This window comes from Micromesistius poutassou (assembly GCF_964030765.1).
Source record: "Micromesistius poutassou genome assembly, chromosome: 24".
Taxonomy (NCBI): Eukaryota; Metazoa; Chordata; class Actinopteri; order Gadiformes; family Gadidae; genus Micromesistius; species Micromesistius poutassou.
In genome coordinates this window covers 5,647,587-5,668,364 of record NC_140294.1, presented here as the reverse complement: position 1 = coordinate 5,668,364, position 20,778 = coordinate 5,647,587, and the positions used below count along the sequence as shown (strand labels likewise).

Below are 20,778 nucleotides of genomic sequence, written 5' to 3'. Positions count from 1 at the left end.
CGGAGCAAATAGTCTGAGAGACAGAAACAACAACAACAAGGTGAGTGAAACAGCACAACTTTCAGAGAGGTTAAAACCACTTTCCCCGTTAGGGAATTAAAAAAAATAATGGAATTGCTCGTAACATAAACCTTGTCGTCTGTGTCTAGGAATGGCCTCTGCTAACACTTCCTGGTCTGAGGAGAACTTTTCATGTTCCATCTGTCTGGATGTGTTCAGCAGCCCAGTTACCACACCATGTGGACACAACTTCTGCAGAACCTGTATTACAAAGTTCTGGGATGAACAAGTCCGCTACAAATGTCCTGTTTGCAACAAGCTTTTCGACACTAGACCCGATCCACAGGTCAATACCCTCTTATCAGAGCTGGCTGCTCAGTTTAGAACAAATGTCAAAGTGTTAAACCAGCAGAAGTTCGCTGTGATGTCTGTACTGGGACCCAGCTGAAGGCTGTGAAGTCCTGCCTAGTGTGTTTCACCTCTTACTGCCAAACCCACCTGGAGCCACATCAGAGAGTCACAGTCCTGAAGAAACATCGGCTGGTCGAGCCTATGGACCGTCTGGAAGACAGGATGTGTAACAAACACAGTCAACTACTGGAGCTCTTCTGCAAGACTGAACAGGTGTGTGTGTGTGTGTCAGTTCTGCACAGAGGGTGACCACAGGTCCCATCCTGTTGTACCTCTAAAGGAGGAATATGACGTGAAGACGGCCCAGCTGGGGAAAATAGTGGCTGAAGTTCAGCAGATGATCCAGGAGAGAAAAGTAAAGATTAAGAAGATTAAAGACACAGTTAAACGCAGCAAAGCAGACGCAGACAGAGAGATAGCCGATGGTGTGCAGGTCCTCACCGCTCTGAAGCGCTGTGTTGAAAAGTGCCAGGATGATCTCAACCAAATGGTTAAAGAGAGACTGAAATCCACAGAGAAACAAGCTGAAGACCTCATCAAAGAGCTGGAGCAGGAATAGAAGATCTGACCAATAGAAGCTCAGAGGTGAAGCAGCTCTCACACACTAAAGACCAACTCCACTTCCTCCAGGCCTTCAGATACCTGAAGAATCCTCCACCCACCAGGGACTGGACGACGGTGGAGGTCCGTCCTCCGTCATACATAGGGACCTTGAGGAGATCCCTGGATCAGCTGGAGGAGACACTGAACATGGGGATGAAGAAGCTGCGTGATGCTGAACTGAAGTGGGTCCAGCAGTATGAAGTAGACGTGACTCTGGGTCCTGATACAGCTCATCCCCGTCTCATCCTGTCTGAGGATGGAAAACAAGTACATTATGGAGATGTAGTGAAGAAACTCCCAGACAACCCTAAGAGATTTAAACAGAAAATGTATGTTCTCACGAGGCAGAGCTTCTCCTCAGGGAGATTTTACTTTGAGGTCCAGGTTAAAGACAAGACTGAATGGTGTTTAGGAGTTGCCAGAGAATCCATCTTCAGAAAAGGTCGGATCATAGTGACCCCTGAGATGGGTTACTGGACTTTTTACTTCAAAAAGGATAGGTTGGTATTTAGAGATGATCCTGATGTCCATGTCCCTCTCAGAGCTGAGCCCCAGAAGGTGGGGGTGTTTGTTGATTATGATGAGGGTCTGCTCTCCTTCTATGATGTGGAAGCCAGGGTTCATATCTACTCTGCTACTGGCTGCACCTTTACTGCGCCTCTCTATCCATTACTCTGTCCATGTGATCATGAAGTTGGTAGAAACTCTGCCCCCATGATCATCTCACCTGTCCATCGAACAGACTAAGACTTTTGTTTGATAAAAAAATTATATTTTTTCCTGGATTATAATCTCTACCATGTGAGATCTAAGAGAACTGCATTCATATCATACTATTAACTGTCATTTAACAAGAGGAAAAATAATTAAGAAATTTACACTGTGTACTATAAAATATATAACCCATCATAACTGGTTACACTATGACGTTCAATATTTTTTTTTCTGAATGATTTTCATTTTTATTTTTTTATGTTTAGTGATGCAAAACAAGATTAGCTGAAAATGTGAAATGTAATTTTTTTTAACCAAATAGTTATATTCGTTCATTCTTTTGAATCATTTTTGACAACACAATACAATGTCTGTACACTATTCAGATTAAATAAAAAATTGCCAAAAGTAGAATGGGCACAATTTGTGAATGCATTACGCTTCCCCAATAAACTCACACTGGCGCGTCTGAATAAACCGGTGACCAAGAACGCTCTCCTCATTATGCCGTCACAAACCCAGGCAGCCTTACCAACAGAACTCACATGCAATATAAGCAGGACAGAGCCAGATTCTGCTCAGTTCTTCTCGGACCTCATGAGCGACAGGTAGGCAAATATCCTCAGATAGCGCAATTATTATCCGATTGAATAGTTTTTGATATTTCACTATCCTCTAAGTTATAATATCAGGTATCATGTTCTGTTGTGTGTGTGTGTGTGTGTGTGTGTGTGTGTGTGTGTGTGTGTGTGTGTGTGTGTGTGTGTGTGTGTGTGTGTGTGTGTGTGTGTGTGTGTGTGTGTGTGTGTGTGTGTGTGTGTGTGTGTGTGCGCGCCTGAAGGTTGTCGAAATGTAGAGCTCTCGTCGCAGCTCTCTGGTGCTCCCTGCTGGCAGTCTCACTATACTGTCCGCATGTTTCACAAAAAGATTTTGGAGAGACGTTGTCAGTGTCTGTATGTTGCTTCAATTCTCCCAAACAGTTGGCGGTACAGATCCGGCCACGGTAAACAATTGCAGGCAAAAAGCTCGAGATGAAAAGAAAAAGCTTACAGCACCTGGTATTCCCAGGCGGTCTCCCATCCAAGTACTAACCAGGCCCGACCCTGCTTAGCTTCCGAGATCAGACGAGATCGGGCGTGTTCAGGGTGGTATGGCCGTAAGCAATTCTACCCGTCGCCAAACACGCTTTTATACGCAGGAGCACATTAGGAGTGGGCCAGGGGTCGCACTTGTACAGAAACAATGATTAGTTATACCACAATGAATAGATGAATGAAGGAATACGTTATTCCAGACTCAAAGCTCCGTATAAAAACGCAATGCAATACACTGCGTATGCGTTTGTGTAAACGTTTGAAGAAACGTAGCGCTCCAACACCTGGGGTGCGATTGCAGGCATTCGTAGCTGTATTTTCTTTAGAACAACATAATCAGGGGAGAGCGCGAACGCAGTCCCCCACTACCAGAAATTATGCAATCGAGATTCCCACATTTGGGGAATTCGCACGGGTCAGCAACAGCCTCAGTGCAATGGCTGAGCCTCGCTATGGGTGAACCACCTTCTTGATCATGGTATCTCCCTTGCCAGGTAAGTATGAGTTGTGAGCGTTCAGGGTGGCTACACGTTGCCCACGCGTGCTCCCGTGGGGGACGGTTGCAAAGCATTCTGCAAAGGGACGAGATACACTGGAACACAAAGTGTTGGCAACATTCCTGCACGTCTAGACTGTATAGACACTGTAGACCACCGATCACACGTTTTTAACTTGCATCTGAAATCAGCGTGGGTGGAAGCAAAACGACAGCAAACCTGGAGATCAGAGTTATTTGAACACTACAATGTATTATTGTTTATATAAATATATACATAGCCTATAACAGAATCCCGTTGGAATAAATGTTCATGGTGCGTTTTCATACGCACGTTTAAACTGTAAATGATCCATGTCACTTTGTTGTCTCAAACGCGGACGGGTGTAGCATCAGCAGGAGATGCCTTTTGATTTGAACAGTCATAGGAGGGTGCACCGGTCCTGGAGGTACTGCAATACCAGGTCGATGCGTGGAGTGGACGGAGCAAGCCCCTTTTCCATCTCCAAGTTCCAAAAATCAATTTAATATATGGTCCCCGGGTAGGGGACGTATCAGATATTAAACTGATAAGAACAGATACTACACTTGATCTTAGCCAAAAGGCCGAGAAGCGATACCCACACATGGTCAGGCCTAGAGGCCACCTTCCCAGACACGACGCTCTGCTTGGCGGTTTAACAGCGAGAACAGCCTCAGCCTATACAAATTCAAAAGGACCACTAGGCGTCCACCACACATAGCGTGTTGTCAAGACTATATTTATCCTGAAAAACGAGTTTATTTATCATTTGTGCTAACGCAGCTTCTCTTGGGATTATCTGGTTCATTCAGAAAAATACAGCATCGTTTTTATTTGCCATCAAAACGTATCCCATAATTCTGAGATACTTAACTCGTTGATTCAGAAAAGCATGCAGTGAATGCATTACGCTGCCCCAATAAACTCACACTGGCGCGTCTGAATAAACCGGTGACCAAGAACGCTCTCCTCATTATGCCGTCACAAACCCAGGCAGCCTTACCAACAGAACTCACAGGCAATATAAGCAGGACAGAGCCAGATTCTGCTCAGTTCTTCTCGGACCTCATGAGCGACAGGTAGGCAAATATCCTCAGATAGCGCAATTATTATCCGATTGAATAGTTTTTGATATTTCACTATCCTCTAAGTTATAATATCAGGTATCATGTTCTGTTGTGTGTGTGTGTGTGTGTGTGTGTGCGCGTGCGCGTGTGTGTGTGTGTGTGTGCGCGCCTGAAGGTTGTCGAAATGTAGAGCTCTCGTCGCAGCTCTCTGGTGCTCCCTGCTGGCAGTCTCACTATACTGTCCGCGTGTTTCACAAAAAGATTTTGGAGAGACGTTGTCAGTGTCTGTATGTTGCTTCAATTCTCCCAAACAGTTGGCGGTAAAGATCCGGCCACGGTAAACAATTGCAGGCAAAAAGCTCGAGATGAAAAGAAAAAGCTTACAGCACCTGGTATTCCCAGGCGGTCTCCCATCCAAGTACTAACCAGGCCCGACCCTGCTTAGCTTCCGAGATCAGACGAGATCGGGCGTGTTCAGGGTGGTATGGCCGTAAGCAATTCTACCCGTCGCCAAACACGCTTTTATACGCAGGAGCACATTAGGAGTGGGCCAGGGGTCGCACTTGTACAGAAACAATGATTAGTTATACCACAATGAATAGATGAATGAAGGAATACGTTATTCCAGACTCAAAGCTCCGTATAAAAACGCAATGCAATACACTGCGTATGCGTTTGTGTAAACGTTTGAAGAAACGTAGCGCTCCAACACCTGGGGTGCGATTGCAGGCATTCGTAGCTGTTTTTTCTTTAGAACAACATAATCAGGGGAGAGCGCGAACGCAGTCCCCCACTACCAGAAATTATGCAATCGAGATTCCCACATTTGGGGAATTCGCACGGGTCAGCAACAGCCTCAGTGCAATGGCTGAGCCTCGCTATGGGTGAACCACCTTCTTGATCATGGTATCTCCCTTGCCAGGTAAGTATGAGTTGTGAGCGTTCAGGGTGGCTACACGTTGCCCACGCGTGCTCCCGTGGGGGACGGTTGCAAAGCATTCTGCAAAGGGACGAGATACACTGGAACACAAAGTGTTGGCAACATTCCTGCACGTCTAGACTGTATAGACACTGTAGACCACCGATCACACGTTTTTAACTTGCATCTGAAATCAGCGTGGGTGGAAGCAAAACGACAGCAAACCTGGAGATCAGAGTTATTTGAACACTACAATGTATTATTGTTTATATAAATATATACATAGCCTATAACAGAATCCCGTTGGAATAAATGTTCATGGTGCGTTTTCATACGCACGTTTAAACTGTAAATGATCCATGTCACTTTGTTGTCTCAAACGCGGACGGGTGTAGCATCAGCAGGAGATGCCTTTTGATTTGAACAGTCATAGGAGGGTGCACCGGTCCTGGAGGTACTGCAATACCAGGTCGATGCGTGGAGTGGACGGAGCAAGCCCCTTTTCCATCTCCAAGTTCCAAAAATCAATTTAATATATGGTCCCCGGGTAGGGGACGTATCAGATATTAAACTGATAAGAACAGATACTACACTTGATCTTAGCCAAAAGGCCGAGAAGCGATACCCACACATGGTCAGGCCTAGAGGCCACCTTCCCAGACACGACGCTCTGCTTGGCGGTTTAACAGCGAGAACAGCCTCAGCCTATACAAATTCAAAAGGACCACTAGGCGTCCACCACACATAGCGTGTTGTCAAGACTATATTTATCCTGAAAAACTAAACGAGTTTATTTATCATTTGTGCTAACGCAGCTTCTCTTGGGATTATCTGGTTCATTCAGAAAAATACAGCATCGTTTTTATTTGCCATCAAAACGTATCCCATAATTCTGAGATACATAAGTCGTTGATTCAGAAAAGCATGCAGTGAATGCATTACGCTGCCCCAATAAACTCACACTGGCGCGTCTGAATAAACCGGTGACCAAGAACGCTCTCCTCATTATGCCGTCACAAACCCAGGCAGCCTTACCAACAGAACTCACATGCAATATGAGCAGGACAGAGCCAGATTCTGCTCAGTTCTTCTCGGACCTCATGAGCGACAGGTAGGCAAATATCCTCAGATAGCGCAATTATTATCCGATTGAATAGTTTTTGATATTTCACTATCCTCTAAGTTATAATATCAGGTATCATGTTCTGTTGTGTGTGTGTGTGTGCGTGCGCGTGTGTGTGTGTGTGCGCGCCTGAAGGTTGTCGAAATGTAGAGCTCTCGTCGCAGCTCTCTGGTGCTCCCTGCTGGCAGTCTCACTATACTGTCCGCGTGTTTCACAAAAAGATTTTGGAGAGACGTTGTCAGTGTCTGTATGTTGCTTCAATTCTCCCAAACAGTTGGCGGTAAAGATCCGGCCACGGTAAACAATTGCAGGCAAAAAGCTCGAGATGAAAAGAAAAAGCTTACAGCACCTGGTATTCCCAGGCGGTCTCCCATCCAAGTACTAACCAGGCCCGACCCTGCTTAGCTTCCGAGATCAGACGAGATCGGGCGTGTTCAGGGTGGTATGGCCGTAAGCAATTCTACCCGTCGCCAAACACGCTTTTATACGCAGGAGCACATTAGGAGTGGGCCAGGGGTCGCACTTGTACAGAAACAATGATTAGTTATACCACAATGAATAGATGAATGAAGGAATACGTTATTCCAGACTCAAAGTCTCAGTAAAGTCTCACTATACTGTCCGCGTGTTTCACAAAAAGATTTTGGAGAGACGTTGTCAGTGTCTGTATGTTGCTTCAATTCTCCCAAACAGTTGGCGGTAAAGATCCGGCCACGGTAAACAATTGCAGGCAAAAAGCTCGAGATGAAAAGAAAAAGCTTACAGCACCTGGTATTCCCAGGCGGTCTCCCATCCAAGTACTAACCAGGCCCGACCCTGCTTAGCTTCCGAGATCAGACGAGATCGGGCGTATTCAGGGTGGTATGGCCGTAAGCAATTCTACCCGTCGCCAAACACGCTTTTATACGCAGGAGCACATTAGGAGTGGGCCAGGGGTCGCACTTGTACAGAAACAATGATTAGTTATACCACAATGAATAGATGAATGAAGGAATACGTTATTCCAGACTCAAAGCTCCGTATAAAAACGCAATGCAATACACTGCGTATGCGTTTGTGTAAACGTTTGAAGAAACGTAGCGCTCCAACACCTGGGGTGCGATTGCAGGCATTCGTAGCTGTTTTTTCTTTAGAACAACATAATCAGGGGAGAGCGCGAACGCAGTCCCCCACTACCAGAAATTATGCAATCGAGATTCCCACATTTGGGGAATTCGCACGGGTCAGCAACAGCCTCAGTGCAATGGCTGAGCCTCGCTATGGGTGAACCACCTTCTTGATCATGGTATCTCCCTTGCCAGGTAAGTATGAGTTGTGAGCGTTCAGGGTGGCTACACGTTGCCCACGCGTGCTCCCGTGGGGGACGGTTGCAAAGCATTCTGCAAAGGGACGAGATACACTGGAACACAAAGTGTTGGCAACATTCCTGCACGTCTAGACTGTATAGACACTGTAGACCACCGATCACACGTTTTTAACTTGCATCTGAAATCAGCGTGGGTGGAAGCAAAACGACAGCAAACCTGGAGATCAGAGTTATTTGAACACTACAATGTATTATTGTTTATATAAATATATACATAGCCTATAACAGAATCCCGTTGGAATAAATGTTCATGGTGCGTTTTCATACGCACGTTTAAACTGTAAATGATCCATGTCACTTTGTTGTCTCAAACGCGGTCGGGTGTAGCATCAGCAGGAGATGCCTTTTGATTTGAACAGTCATAGGAGGGTGCACCGGTCCTGGAGGTACTGCAATACCAGGTCGATGCGTGGAGTGGACGGAGCAAGCCCCTTTTCCATCTCCAAGTTCCAAAAATCAATTTAATATATGGTCCCCGGGTAGGGGACGTATCAGATATTAAACTGATAAGAACAGATACTACACTTGATCTTAGCCAAAAGGCCGAGAAGCGATACCCACACATGGTCAGGCCTAGAGGCCACCTTCCCAGACACGACGCTCTGCTTGGCGGTTTAACAGCGAGAACAGCCTCAGCCTATACAAATTCAAAAGGACCACTAGGCGTCCACCACACATAGCGTGTTGTCAAGACTATATTTATCCTGAAAACCTAAACGAGTTTATTTATCATTTGTGCTAACGCAGCTTCTCTTGGGATTATCTGGTTCATTCAGAAAAATACAGCATCGTTTTTATTTGCCATCAAAACGTATCCCATAATTCTGAGATACATAAGTCGTTGATTCAGAAAAGCATGCAGTGAATGCATTACGCTGCCCCAATAAACTCACACTGGCGCGTCTGAATAAACCGGTGACCAAGAACGCTCTCCTCATTATGCCGTCACAAACCCAGGCAGCCTTACCAACAGAACTCACATGCAATATGAGCAGGACAGAGCCAGATTCTGCTCAGTTCTTCTCGGACCTCATGAGCGACAGGTAGGCAAATATCCTCAGATAGCGCAATTATTATCCGATTGAATAGTTTTTGATATTTCACTATCCTCTAAGTTATAATATCAGGTATCATGTTCTGTTGTGTGTGTGTGTGTGTGCGTGCGCGTGTGTGTGTGTGTGCGCGCCTGAAGGTTGTCGAAATGTAGAGCTCTCGTCGCAGCTCTCTGGTGCTCCCTGCTGGCAGTCTCACTATACTGTCCGCGTGTTTCACAAAAAGATTTTGGAGAGACGTTGTCAGTGTCTGTATGTTGCTTCAATTCTCCCAAACAGTTGGCGGTAAAGATCCGGCCACGGTAAACAATTGCAGGCAAAAAGCTCGAGATGAAAAGAAAAAGCTTACAGCACCTGGTATTCCCAGGCGGTCTCCCATCCAAGTACTAACCAGGCCCGACCCTGCTTAGCTTCCGAGATCAGACGAGATCGGGCGTGTTCAGGGTGGTATGGCCGTAAGCAATTCTACCCGTCGCCAAACACGCTTTTATACGCAGTAGCACATTAGGAGTGGGCCAGGGGTCGCACTTGTACAGAAACAATGATTAGTTATACCACAATGAATAGATGAATGAAGGAATACGTTATTCCAGACTCAAAGTCTCAGTAAAGTCTCACTATACTGTCCGCGTGTTTCACAAAAAGATTTTGGAGAGACGTTGTCAGTGTCTGTATGTTGCTTCAATTCTCCCAAACAGTTGGCGGTAAAGATCCGGCCACGGTAAACAATTGCAGGCAAAAAGCTCGAGATGAAAAGAAAAAGCTTACAGCACCTGGTATTCCCAGGCGGTCTCCCATCCAAGTACTAACCAGGCCCGACCCTGCTTAGCTTCCGAGATCAGACGAGATCGGGCGTGTTCAGGGTGGTATGGCCGTAAGCAATTCTACCCGTCGCCAAACACGCTTTTATACGCAGGAGCACATTAGGAGTGGGCCAGGGGTCGCACTTGTACAGAAACAATGATTAGTTATACCACAATGAATAGATGAATGAAGGAATACGTTATTCCAGACTCAAAGTCTCAGTAAAGTCTCACTATACTGTCCGCGTGTTTCACAAAAAGATTTTGGAGAGACGTTGTCAGTGTCTGTATGTTGCTTCAATTCTCCCAAACAGTTGGCGGTAAAGATCCGGCCACGGTAAACAATTGCAGGCAAAAAGCTCGAGATGAAAAGAAAAAGCTTACAGCACCTGGTATTCCCAGGCGGTCTCCCATCCAAGTACTAACCAGGCCCGACCCTGCTTAGCTTCCGAGATCAGACGAGATCGGGCGTGTTCAGGGTGGTATGGCCGTAAGCAATTCTACCCGTCGCCAAACACGCTTTTATACGCAGGAGCACATTAGGAGTGGGCCAGGGGTCGCACTTGTACAGAAACAATGATTAGTTATACCACAATGAATAGATGAATGAAGGAATACGTTATTCCAGACTCAAAGCTCCGTATAAAAACGCAATGCAATACACTGCGTATGCGTTTGTGTAAACGTTTGAAGAAACGTAGCGCTCCAACACCTGGGGTGCGATTGCAGGCATTCGTAGCTGTTTTTTCTTTAGAACAACATAATCAGGGGAGAGCGCGAACGCAGTCCCCCACTACCAGAAATTATGCAATCGAGATTCCCACATTTGGGGAATTCGCACGGGTCAGCAACAGCCTCAGTGCAATGGCTGAGCCTCGCTATGGGTGAACCACCTTCTTGATCATGGTATCTCCCTTGCCAGGTAAGTATGAGTTGTGAGCGTTCAGGGTGGCTACACGTTGCCCACGCGTGCTCCCGTGGGGGACGGTTGCAAAGCATTCTGCAAAGGGACGAGATACACTGGAACACAAAGTGTTGGCAACATTCCTGCACGTCTAGACTGTATAGACACTGTAGACCACCGATCACACGTTTTTAACTTGCATCTGAAATCAGCGTGGGTGGAAGCAAAACGACAGCAAACCTGGAGATCAGAGTTATTTGAACACTACAATGTATTATTGTTTATATAAATATATACATAGCCTATAACAGAATCCCGTTGGAATAAATGTTCATGGTGCGTTTTCATACGCACGTTTAAACTGTAAATGATCCATGTCACTTTGTTGTCTCAAACGCGGTCGGGTGTAGCATCAGCAGGAGATGCCTTTTGATTTGAACAGTCATAGGAGGGTGCACCGGTCCTGGAGGTACTGCAATACCAGGTCGATGCGTGGAGTGGACGGAGCAAGCCCCTTTTCCATCTCCAAGTTCCAAAAATCAATTTAATATATGGTCCCCGGGTAGGGGACGTATCAGATATTAAACTGATAAGAACAGATACTACACTTGATCTTAGCCAAAAGGCCGAGAAGCGATACCCACACATGGTCAGGCCTAGAGGCCACCTTCCCAGACACGACGCTCTGCTTGGCGGTTTAACAGCGAGAACAGCCTCAGCCTATACAAATTCAAAAGGACCACTAGGCGTCCACCACACATAGCGTGTTGTCAAGACTATATTTATCCTGAAAAACGAGTTTATTTATCATTTGTGCTAACGCAGCTTCTCTTGGGATTATCTGGTTCATTCAGAAAAATACAGCATCGTTTTTATTTGCCATCAAAACGTATCCCATAATTCTGAGATACTTAACTCGTTGATTCAGAAAAGCATGCAGTGAATGCATTACGCTGCCCCAATAAACTCACACTGGCGCGTCTGAATAAACCGGTGACCAAGAACGCTCTCCTCATTATGCCGTCACAAACCCAGGCAGCCTTACCAACAGAACTCACAGGCAATATAAGCAGGACAGAGCCAGATTCTGCTCAGTTCTTCTCGGACCTCATGAGCGACAGGTAGGCAAATATCCTCAGATAGCGCAATTATTATCCGATTGAATAGTTTTTGATATTTCACTATCCTCTAAGTTATAATATCAGGTATCATGTTCTGTTGTGTGTGTGTGTGTGTGTGTGTGTGTGTGTGTGTGTGTGTGTGTGTGCGCGTGCGCGTGTGTGTGTGTGTGCGCGCCTGAAGGTTGTCGAAATGTAGAGCTCTCGTCGCAGCTCTCTGGTGCTCCCTGCTGGCAGTCTCACTATACTGTCCGCGTGTTTCACAAAAAGATTTTGGAGAGACGTTGTCAGTGTCTGTATGTTGCTTCAATTCTCCCAAACAGTTGGCGGTAAAGATCCGGCCACGGTAAACAATTGCAGGCAAAAAGCTCGAGATGAAAAGAAAAAGCTTACAGCACCTGGTATTCCCAGGCGGTCTCCCATCCAAGTACTAACCAGGCCCGACCCTGCTTAGCTTCCGAGATCAGACGAGATCGGGCGTGTTCAGGGTGGTATGGCCGTAAGCAATTCTACCCGTCGCCAAACACGCTTTTATACGCAGGAGCACATTAGGAGTGGGCCAGGGGTCGCACTTGTACAGAAACAATGATTAGTTATACCACAATGAATAGATGAATGAAGGAATACGTTATTCCAGACTCAAAGCTCCGTATAAAAACGCAATGCAATACACTGCGTATGCGTTTGTGTAAACGTTTGAAGAAACGTAGCGCTCCAACACCTGGGGTGCGATTGCAGGCATTCGTAGCTGTTTTTTCTTTAGAACAACATAATCAGGGGAGAGCGCGAACGCAGTCCCCCACTACCAGAAATTATGCAATCGAGATTCCCACATTTGGGGAATTCGCACGGGTCAGCAACAGCCTCAGTGCAATGGCTGAGCCTCGCTATGGGTGAACCACCTTCTTGATCATGGTATCTCCCTTGCCAGGTAAGTATGAGTTGTGAGCGTTCAGGGTGGCTACACGTTGCCCACGCGTGCTCCCGTGGGGGACGGTTGCAAAGCATTCTGCAAAGGGACGAGATACACTGGAACACAAAGTGTTGGCAACATTCCTGCACGTCTAGACTGTATAGACACTGTAGACCACCGATCACACGTTTTTAACTTGCATCTGAAATCAGCGTGGGTGGAAGCAAAACGACAGCAAACCTGGAGATCAGAGTTATTTGAACACTACAATGTATTATTGTTTATATAAATATATACATAGCCTATAACAGAATCCCGTTGGAATAAATGTTCATGGTGCGTTTTCATACGCACGTTTAAACTGTAAATGATCCATGTCACTTTGTTGTCTCAAACGCGGACGGGTGTAGCATCAGCAGGAGATGCCTTTTGATTTGAACAGTCATAGGAGGGTGCACCGGTCCTGGAGGTACTGCAATACCAGGTCGATGCGTGGAGTGGACGGAGCAAGCCCCTTTTCCATCTCCAAGTTCCAAAAATCAATTTAATATATGGTCGCCGGGTAGGGGACGTATCAGATATTAAACTGATAAGAACAGATACTACACTTGATCTTAGCCAAAAGGCCGAGAAGCGATACCCACACATGGTCAGGCCTAGAGGCCACCTTCCCAGACACGACGCTCTGCTTGGCGGTTTAACAGCGAGAACAGCCTCAGCCTATACAAATTCAAAAGGACCACTAGGCGTCCACCACACATAGCGTGTTGTCAAGACTATATTTATCCTGAAAACCTAAACGAGTTTATTTATCATTTGTGCTAACGCAGCTTCTCTTGGGATTATCTGGTTCATTCAGAAAAATACAGCATCGTTTTTATTTGCCATCAAAACGTATCCCATAATTCTGAGATACATAAGTCGTTGATTCAGAAAAGCATGCAGTGAATGCATTACGCTGCCCCAATAAACTCACACTGGCGCGTCTGAATAAACCGGTGACCAAGAACGCTCTCCTCATTATGCCGTCACAAACCCAGGCAGCCTTACCAACAGAACTCACATGCAATATGAGCAGGACAGAGCCAGATTCTGCTCAGTTCTTCTCGGACCTCATGAGCGACAGGTAGGCAAATATCCTCAGATAGCGCAATTATTATCCGATTGAATAGTTTTTGATATTTCACTATCCTCTAAGTTATAATATCAGGTATCATGTTCTGTTGTGTGTGTGTGTGCGTGCGCGTGTGTGTGTGTGTGCGCGCCTGAAGGTTGTCGAAATGTAGAGCTCTCGTCGCAGCTCTCTGGTGCTCCCTGCTGGCAGTCTCACTATACTGTCCGCGTGTTTCACAAAAAGATTTTGGAGAGACGTTGTCAGTGTCTGTATGTTGCTTCAATTCTCCCAAACAGTTGGCGGTAAAGATCCGGCCACGGTAAACAATTGCAGGCAAAAAGCTCGAGATGAAAAGAAAAAGCTTACAGCACCTGGTATTCCCAGGCGGTCTCCCATCCAAGTACTAACCAGGCCCGACCCTGCTTAGCTTCCGAGATCAGACGAGATCGGGCGTGTTCAGGGTGGTATGGCCGTAAGCAATTCTACCCGTCGCCAAACACGCTTTTATACGCAGGAGCACATTAGGAGTGGGCCAGGGGTCGCACTTGTACAGAAACAATGATTAGTTATACCACAATGAATAGATGAATGAAGGAATACGTTATTCCAGACTCAAAGCTCCGTATAAAAACGCAATGCAATACACTGCGTATGCGTTTGTGTAAACGTTTGAAGAAACGTAGCGCTCCAACACCTGGGGTGCGATTGCAGGCATTCGTAGCTGTTTTTTCTTTAGAACAACATAATCAGGGGAGAGCGCGAACGCAGTCCCCCACTACCAGAAATTATGCAATCGAGATTCCCACATTTGGGGAATTCGCACGGGTCAGCAACAGCCTCAGTGCAATGGCTGAGCCTCGCTATGGGTGAACCACCTTCTTGATCATGGTATCTCCCTTGCCAGGTAAGTATGAGTTGTGAGCGTTCAGGGTGGCTACACGTTGCCCACGCGTGCTCCCGTGGGGGACGGTTGCAAAGCATTCTGCAAAGGGACGAGATACACTGGAACACAAAGTGTTGGCAACATTCCTGCACGTCTAGACTGTATAGACACTGTAGACCACCGATCACACGTTTTTAACTTGCATCTGAAATCAGCGTGGGTGGAAGCAAAACGACAGCAAACCTGGAGATCAGAGTTATTTGAACACTACAATGTATTATTGTTTATATAAATATATACATAGCCTATAACAGAATCCCGTTGGAATAAATGTTCATGGTGCGTTTTCATACGCACGTTTAAACTGTAAATGATCCATGTCACTTTGTTGTCTCAAACGCGGACGGGTGTAGCATCAGCAGGAGATGCCTTTTGATTTGAACAGTCATAGGAGGGTGCACCGGTCCTGGAGGTACTGCAATACCAGGTCGATGCGTGGAGTGGACGGAGCAAGCCCCTTTTCCATCTCCAAGTTCCAAAAATCAATTTAATATATGGTCCCCGGGTAGGGGACGTATCAGATATTAAACTGATAAGAACAGATACTACACTTGATCTTAGCCAAAAGGCCGAGAAGCGATACCCACACCTGGTCAGGCCTAGAGGCCACCTTCCCAGACACGACGCTCTGCTTGGCGGTTTAACAGCGAGAACAGCCTCAGCCTATACAAATTCAAAAGGACCACTAGGCGTCCACCACACATAGCGTGTTGTCAAGACTATATTTATCCTGAAAAACGAGTTTATTTATCATTTGTGCTAACGCAGCTTCTCTTGGGATTATCTGGTTCATTCAGAAAAATACAGCATCGTTTTTATTTGCCATCAAAACGTATCCCATAATTCTGAGATACTTAACTCGTTGATTCAGAAAAGCATGCAGTGAATGCATTACGCTGCCCCAATAAACTCACACTGGCGCGTCTGAATAAACCGGTGACCAAGAACGCTCTCCTCATTATGCCGTCACAAACCCAGGCAGCCTTACCAACAGAACTCACAGGCAATATAAGCAGGACAGAGCCAGATTCTGCTCAGTTCTTCTCGGACCTCATGAGCGACAGGTAGGCAAATATCCTCAGATAGCGCAATTATTATCCGATTGAATAGTTTTTGATATTTCACTATCCTCTAAGTTATAATATCAGGTATCATGTTCTGTTGTGTGTGTGTGTGTGTGTGTGTGTGTGTGTGTGTGTGTGTGTGTGTGCGCGTGCGCGTGTGTGTGTGTGTGCGCGCCTGAAGGTTGTCGAAATGTAGAGCTCTCGTCGCAGCTCTCTGGTGCTCCCTGCTGGCAGTCTCACTATACTGTCCGCGTGTTTCACAAAAAGATTTTGGAGAGACGTTGTCAGTGTCTGTATGTTGCTTCAATTCTCCCAAACAGTTGGCGGTAAAGATCCGGCCACGGTAAACAATTGCAGGCAAAAAGCTCGAGATGAAAAGAAAAAGCTTACAGCACCTGGTATTCCCAGGCGGTCTCCCATCCAAGTACTAACCAGGCCCGACCCTGCTTAGCTTCCGAGATCAGACGAGATCGGGCGTGTTCAGGGTGGTATGGCCGTAAGCAATTCTACCCGTCGCCAAACACGCTTTTATACGCAGGAGCACATTAGGAGTGGGCCAGGGGTCGCACTTGTACAGAAACAATGATTAGTTATACCACAATGAATAGATGAATGAAGGAATACGTTATTCCAGACTCAAAGCTCCGTATAAAAACGCAATGCAATACACTGCGTATGCGTTTGTGTAAACGTTTGAAGAAACGTAGCGCTCCAACACCTGGGGTGCGATTGCAGGCATTCGTAGCTGTTTTTTCTTTAGAACAACATAATCAGGGGAGAGCGCGAACGCAGTCCCCCACTACCAGAAATTATGCAATCGAGATTCCCACATTTGGGGAATTCGCACGGGTCAGCAACAGCCTCAGTGCAATGGCTGAGCCTCGCTATGGGTGAACCACCTTCTTGATCATGGTATCTCCCTTGCCAGGTAAGTATGAGTTGTGAGCGTTCAGGGTGGCTACACGTTGCCCACGCGTGCTCCCGTGGGGGACGGTTGCAAAGCATTCTGCAAAGGGACGAGATACACTGGAACACAAAGTGTTGGCAACATTCCTGCACGTCTAGACTGTATAGACACTGTAGACCACCGATCACACGTTTTTAACTTGCATCTGAAATCAGCGTGGGTGGAAGCAAAACGACAGCAAACCTGGAGATCAGAGTTATTTGAACACTACAATGTATTATTGTTTATATAAATATATACATAGCCTATAACAGAATCCCGTTGGAATAAATGTTCATGGTGCGTTTTCATACGCACGTTTAAACTGTAAATGATCCATGTCACTTTGTTGTCTCAAACGCGGACGGGTGTAGCATCAGCAGGAGATGCCTTTTGATTTGAACAGTCATAGGAGGGTGCACCGGTCCTGGAGGTACTGCAATACCAGGTCGATGCGTGGAGTGGACGGAGCAAGCCCCTTTTCCATCTCCAAGTTCCAAAAATCAATTTAATATATGGTCGCCGGGTAGGGGACGTATCAGATATTAAACTGATAAGAACAGATACTACACTTGATCTTAGCCAAAAGGCCGAGAAGCGATACCCACACATGGTCAGGCCTAGAGGCCACCTTCCCAGACACGACGCTCTGCTTGGCGGTTTAACAGCGAGAACAGCCTCAGCCTATACAAATTCAAAAGGACCACTAGGCGTCCACCACACATAGCGTGTTGTCAAGACTATATTTATCCTGAAAACCTAAACGAGTTTATTTATCATTTGTGCTAACGCAGCTTCTCTTGGGATTATCTGGTTCATTCAGAAAAATACAGCATCGTTTTTATTTGCCATCAAAACGTATCCCATAATTCTGAGATACATAAGTCGTTGATTCAGAAAAGCATGCAGTGAATGCATTACGCTGCCCCAATAAACTCACACTGGCGCGTCTGAATAAACCGGTGACCAAGAACGCTCTCCTCATTATGCCGTCACAAACCCAGGCAGCCTTACCAACAGAACTCACATGCAATATGAGCAGGACAGAGCCAGATTCTGCTCAGTTCTTCTCGGACCTCATGAGCGACAGGTAGGCAAATATCCTCAGATAGCGCAATTATTATCCGATTGAATAGTTTTTGATATTTCACTATCCTCTAAGTTATAATATCAGGTATCATGTTCTGTTGTGTGTGTGTGTGCGTGCGCGTGTGTGTGTGTGTGCGCGCCTGAAGGTTGTCGAAATGTAGAGCTCTCGTCGCAGCTCTCTGGTGCTCCCTGCTGGCAGTCTCACTATACTGTCCGCGTGTTTCACAAAAAGATTTTGGAGAGACGTTGTCAGTGTCTGTATGTTGCTTCAATTCTCCCAAACAGTTGGCGGTAAAGATCCGGCCACGGTAAACAATTGCAGGCAAAAAGCTCGAGATGAAAAGAAAAAGCTTACAGCACCTGGTATTCCCAGGCGGTCTCCCATCCAAGTACTAACCAGGCCCGACCCTGCTTAGCTTCCGAGATCAGACGAGATCGGGCGTGTTCAGGGTGGTATGGCCGTAAGGAATTCTACCCGTCGCCAAACACGCTTTTATACGCAGGAGCACATTAGGAGTGGGCCAGGGGTCGCACTTGTACAGAAACAATGATTAGTTATACCACAATGAATAGATGAATGAAGGAATACGTTATTCCAGACTCAAAGCTCCGTATAAAAACGCAATGCAATACACTGCGTATGCGTTTGTGTAAACGTTTGAAGAAACGTAGCGCTCCAACACCTGGGGTGCGATTGCAGGCATTCGTAGCTGTTTTTTCTTTAGAACAACATAATCAGGGGAGAGCGCGAACGCAGTCCCCCACTACCAGAAATTATGCAATCGAGATTCCCACATTTGGGGAATTCGCACGGGTCAGCAACAGCCTCAGTGCAATGGCTGAGCCTCGCTATGGGTGAACCACCTTCTTGATCATGGTATCTCCCTTGCCAGGTAAGTATGAGTTGTGAGCGTTCAGGGTGGCTACACGTTGCCCACGCGTGCTCCCGTGGGGGACGGTTGCAAAGCATTCTGCAAAGGGACGAGATACACTGGAACACAAAGTGTTGGCAACATTCCTGCACGTCTAGACTGTATAGACACTGTAGACCACCGATCACACGTTTTTAACTTGCATCTGAAATCAGCGTGGGTGGAAGCAAAACGACAGCAAACCTGGAGATCAGAGTTATTTGAACACTACAATGTATTATTGTTTATATAAATATATACATAGCCTATAACAGAATCCCGTTGGAATAAATGTTCATGGTGCGTTTTCATACGCACGTTTAAACTGTAAATGATCCATGTCACTTTGTTGTCTCAAACGCGGACGGGTGTAGCATCAGCAGGAGATGCCTTTTGATTTGAACAGTCATAGGAGGGTGCACCGGTCCTGGAGGTACTGCAATACCAGGTCGATGCGTGGAGTGGACGGAGCAAGCCCCTTTTCCATCTCCAAGTTCCAAAAATCAATTTAATATATGGTCCCCGGGTAGGGGACGTATCAGATATTAAACTGATAAGAACAGATACTACACTTGATCTTAGCCAAAAGGCCGAGAAGCGATACCCACACATGGTCAGGCCTAGAGGCCACCTTCCCAGACACGACGCTCTGCTTGGCGGTTTAACAGCGAGAACAGCCTCAGCCTATACAAATTCAAAAGGACCACTAGGCGTCCACCACACATAGCGTGTTGTCAAGACTATATTTATCCTGAAAAACGAGTTTATTTATCATTTGTGCTAACGCAGCTTCTCTTGGGATTATCTGGTTCATTCAGAAAAATACAGCATCGTTTTTATTTGCCATCAAAACGTATCCCATAATTCTGAGATACTTAACTCGTTGATTCAGAAAAGCATGCAGTGAATGCATTACGCTGCCCCAATAAACTCACACTGGCGCGTCTGAATAAACCGGTGACCAAGAACGCTCTCCTCATTATGCCGTCACAAACCCAGGCAGCCTTACCAACAGAACTCACAGGCAATATAAGCAGGACAGAGCCAGATTCTGCTCAGTTCTTCTCGGACCTCATGAGCGACAGGTAGGCAAATATCCTCAGATAGCGCAATTATTATCCGATTGAATAGTTTTTGATATTTCACTATCCTCTAAGTTATAATATCAGGTATCATGTTCTGTTGTGTGTGTGTGTGTGTGTGTGTGTGTGTGTGTGTGTGCGCGTGCGCGTGTGTGTGTGTGTGTGTGCGCGCCTGAAGGTTGTCGAAATGTAGAGCTCTCGTCGCAGCTCTCTGGTGCTCCCTGCTGGCAGTCTCACTATACTGTCCGCGTGTTTCACAAAAAGATTTTGGAGAGACGTTGTCAGTGTCTGTATGTTGCTTCAATTCTCCCAAACAGTTGGCGGTAAAGATCCGGCCACGGTAAACAATTGCAGGCAAAAAGCTCGAGATGAAAAGAAAAAGCTTACAGCACCTGGTATTCCCAGGCGGTCTCCCATCCAAGTACTAACCAGGCCCGACCCTGCTTAGCTTCCGAGATCAGACGAGATCGGGCGTGTTCAGGGTGGTATGGCCGTAAGCAATTCTACCCGTCGCCAAACACGCTTTTATACGCAGGAGCACATTAGGAGTGGGCCAGGGGTCGCACTTGTACAGAAACAATGATTAGTTATACCACAATGAATAGATGAATGAAGGAATACGTTATTCCAGACTCAAAGCTCCGTATAAAAACGCAATGCAATACACTGCGTATGCGTTTGTGTAAACGTTTGAAGAAACGTAGCGCTCCAACACCTGGGGTGCGATTGCAGGCATTCGTAGCTGTATTTTCTTTAGAACAACATAATCAGGGGAGAGCGCGAACGCAGTCCCCCACTACCAGAAATTATGCAATCGAGATTCCCACATTTGGGGAATTCGCACGGGTCAGCAACAGCCTCAGTGCAATGGCTGAGCCTCGCTATGGGTGAACCACCTTCTTGATCATGGTATCTCCCTTGCCAGGTAAGTATGAGTTGTGAGCGTTCAGGGTGGCTACACGTTGCCCACGCGTGCTCCCGTGGGGGACGGTTGCAAAGCATTCAGCAAAGGGACGAGATACAC

At 46.3% G+C, this 20,778-nt stretch overlaps 29 non-coding genes and 1 pseudogene across 30 annotated transcripts; 1 reads left to right on the top strand and 29 right to left on the bottom strand.

Moving 5' to 3' along the window:
• The first annotated feature begins 151 nt into the window (after window positions 1-151).
• Window positions 152-1,761, top strand: LOC311369537 (E3 ubiquitin-protein ligase TRIM39-like; annotated as a pseudogene). The gene has a single exon. The product of its transcript is annotated as an E3 ubiquitin-protein ligase TRIM39-like (transcript).
• Window positions 1,762-2,771: 1,010 nt separating this feature from the next.
• Window positions 2,772-2,890, bottom strand: LOC311370165 (5S ribosomal RNA). The gene has a single exon (XR_014640493.1). It is a non-coding gene; the product is annotated as a 5S ribosomal RNA (ribosomal RNA).
• Window positions 2,891-3,159: 269 nt separating this feature from the next.
• On the bottom strand, window positions 3,160-3,324 carry LOC311370366 (U1 spliceosomal RNA). The gene has a single exon (XR_014640691.1). It is a non-coding gene; the product is annotated as a U1 spliceosomal RNA (small nuclear RNA).
• Window positions 3,325-3,745: 421 nt separating this feature from the next.
• On the bottom strand, window positions 3,746-3,936 carry LOC311369959 (U2 spliceosomal RNA). Its single transcript, XR_014640291.1, has one exon. It is a non-coding gene; the product is annotated as a U2 spliceosomal RNA (small nuclear RNA).
• An 848-nt stretch (window positions 3,937-4,784) lies between these two features.
• LOC311370164 (5S ribosomal RNA) lies at window positions 4,785-4,903 on the bottom strand. The gene has a single exon (XR_014640492.1). It is a non-coding gene; the product is annotated as a 5S ribosomal RNA (ribosomal RNA).
• Window positions 4,904-5,172: 269 nt separating this feature from the next.
• Window positions 5,173-5,337, bottom strand: LOC311370365 (U1 spliceosomal RNA). The gene has a single exon (XR_014640690.1). It is a non-coding gene; the product is annotated as a U1 spliceosomal RNA (small nuclear RNA).
• Window positions 5,338-5,758: 421 nt separating this feature from the next.
• Window positions 5,759-5,949, bottom strand: LOC311369957 (U2 spliceosomal RNA). Its single transcript, XR_014640289.1, has one exon. It is a non-coding gene; the product is annotated as a U2 spliceosomal RNA (small nuclear RNA).
• An 837-nt stretch (window positions 5,950-6,786) lies between these two features.
• On the bottom strand, window positions 6,787-6,905 carry LOC311370163 (5S ribosomal RNA). The gene has a single exon (XR_014640491.1). It is a non-coding gene; the product is annotated as a 5S ribosomal RNA (ribosomal RNA).
• Window positions 6,906-7,205: 300 nt separating this feature from the next.
• On the bottom strand, window positions 7,206-7,324 carry LOC311369883 (5S ribosomal RNA). Its single transcript, XR_014640215.1, has one exon. It is a non-coding gene; the product is annotated as a 5S ribosomal RNA (ribosomal RNA).
• Window positions 7,325-7,593: 269 nt separating this feature from the next.
• On the bottom strand, window positions 7,594-7,758 carry LOC311370364 (U1 spliceosomal RNA). The gene has a single exon (XR_014640689.1). It is a non-coding gene; the product is annotated as a U1 spliceosomal RNA (small nuclear RNA).
• A 421-nt stretch (window positions 7,759-8,179) lies between these two features.
• Window positions 8,180-8,370, bottom strand: LOC311369956 (U2 spliceosomal RNA). The gene has a single exon (XR_014640288.1). It is a non-coding gene; the product is annotated as a U2 spliceosomal RNA (small nuclear RNA).
• Window positions 8,371-9,209: 839 nt separating this feature from the next.
• LOC311370162 (5S ribosomal RNA) lies at window positions 9,210-9,328 on the bottom strand. Its single transcript, XR_014640490.1, has one exon. It is a non-coding gene; the product is annotated as a 5S ribosomal RNA (ribosomal RNA).
• A 300-nt stretch (window positions 9,329-9,628) lies between these two features.
• Window positions 9,629-9,747, bottom strand: LOC311370160 (5S ribosomal RNA). The gene has a single exon (XR_014640488.1). It is a non-coding gene; the product is annotated as a 5S ribosomal RNA (ribosomal RNA).
• Window positions 9,748-10,047: 300 nt separating this feature from the next.
• On the bottom strand, window positions 10,048-10,166 carry LOC311370159 (5S ribosomal RNA). Its single transcript, XR_014640487.1, has one exon. It is a non-coding gene; the product is annotated as a 5S ribosomal RNA (ribosomal RNA).
• Window positions 10,167-10,435: 269 nt separating this feature from the next.
• Window positions 10,436-10,600, bottom strand: LOC311370363 (U1 spliceosomal RNA). The gene has a single exon (XR_014640688.1). It is a non-coding gene; the product is annotated as a U1 spliceosomal RNA (small nuclear RNA).
• Window positions 10,601-11,021: 421 nt separating this feature from the next.
• Window positions 11,022-11,212, bottom strand: LOC311369955 (U2 spliceosomal RNA). Its single transcript, XR_014640287.1, has one exon. It is a non-coding gene; the product is annotated as a U2 spliceosomal RNA (small nuclear RNA).
• An 866-nt stretch (window positions 11,213-12,078) lies between these two features.
• On the bottom strand, window positions 12,079-12,197 carry LOC311370158 (5S ribosomal RNA). The gene has a single exon (XR_014640486.1). It is a non-coding gene; the product is annotated as a 5S ribosomal RNA (ribosomal RNA).
• Window positions 12,198-12,466: 269 nt separating this feature from the next.
• Window positions 12,467-12,631, bottom strand: LOC311370362 (U1 spliceosomal RNA). The gene has a single exon (XR_014640687.1). It is a non-coding gene; the product is annotated as a U1 spliceosomal RNA (small nuclear RNA).
• Window positions 12,632-13,052: 421 nt separating this feature from the next.
• LOC311369983 (U2 spliceosomal RNA) lies at window positions 13,053-13,243 on the bottom strand. Its single transcript, XR_014640315.1, has one exon. It is a non-coding gene; the product is annotated as a U2 spliceosomal RNA (small nuclear RNA).
• Window positions 13,244-14,078: 835 nt separating this feature from the next.
• On the bottom strand, window positions 14,079-14,197 carry LOC311370156 (5S ribosomal RNA). Its single transcript, XR_014640484.1, has one exon. It is a non-coding gene; the product is annotated as a 5S ribosomal RNA (ribosomal RNA).
• A 269-nt stretch (window positions 14,198-14,466) lies between these two features.
• On the bottom strand, window positions 14,467-14,631 carry LOC311370360 (U1 spliceosomal RNA). Its single transcript, XR_014640685.1, has one exon. It is a non-coding gene; the product is annotated as a U1 spliceosomal RNA (small nuclear RNA).
• A 421-nt stretch (window positions 14,632-15,052) lies between these two features.
• LOC311369954 (U2 spliceosomal RNA) lies at window positions 15,053-15,243 on the bottom strand. Its single transcript, XR_014640286.1, has one exon. It is a non-coding gene; the product is annotated as a U2 spliceosomal RNA (small nuclear RNA).
• An 866-nt stretch (window positions 15,244-16,109) lies between these two features.
• LOC311370155 (5S ribosomal RNA) lies at window positions 16,110-16,228 on the bottom strand. The gene has a single exon (XR_014640483.1). It is a non-coding gene; the product is annotated as a 5S ribosomal RNA (ribosomal RNA).
• A 269-nt stretch (window positions 16,229-16,497) lies between these two features.
• On the bottom strand, window positions 16,498-16,662 carry LOC311370359 (U1 spliceosomal RNA). The gene has a single exon (XR_014640684.1). It is a non-coding gene; the product is annotated as a U1 spliceosomal RNA (small nuclear RNA).
• Window positions 16,663-17,083: 421 nt separating this feature from the next.
• On the bottom strand, window positions 17,084-17,274 carry LOC311369982 (U2 spliceosomal RNA). Its single transcript, XR_014640314.1, has one exon. It is a non-coding gene; the product is annotated as a U2 spliceosomal RNA (small nuclear RNA).
• An 835-nt stretch (window positions 17,275-18,109) lies between these two features.
• On the bottom strand, window positions 18,110-18,228 carry LOC311370196 (5S ribosomal RNA). The gene has a single exon (XR_014640524.1). It is a non-coding gene; the product is annotated as a 5S ribosomal RNA (ribosomal RNA).
• A 269-nt stretch (window positions 18,229-18,497) lies between these two features.
• On the bottom strand, window positions 18,498-18,662 carry LOC311370358 (U1 spliceosomal RNA). The gene has a single exon (XR_014640683.1). It is a non-coding gene; the product is annotated as a U1 spliceosomal RNA (small nuclear RNA).
• A 421-nt stretch (window positions 18,663-19,083) lies between these two features.
• LOC311369953 (U2 spliceosomal RNA) lies at window positions 19,084-19,274 on the bottom strand. The gene has a single exon (XR_014640285.1). It is a non-coding gene; the product is annotated as a U2 spliceosomal RNA (small nuclear RNA).
• An 860-nt stretch (window positions 19,275-20,134) lies between these two features.
• LOC311370154 (5S ribosomal RNA) lies at window positions 20,135-20,253 on the bottom strand. The gene has a single exon (XR_014640482.1). It is a non-coding gene; the product is annotated as a 5S ribosomal RNA (ribosomal RNA).
• A 269-nt stretch (window positions 20,254-20,522) lies between these two features.
• On the bottom strand, window positions 20,523-20,687 carry LOC311370357 (U1 spliceosomal RNA). The gene has a single exon (XR_014640682.1). It is a non-coding gene; the product is annotated as a U1 spliceosomal RNA (small nuclear RNA).
• Window positions 20,688-20,778: the final 91 nt, after the last annotated feature.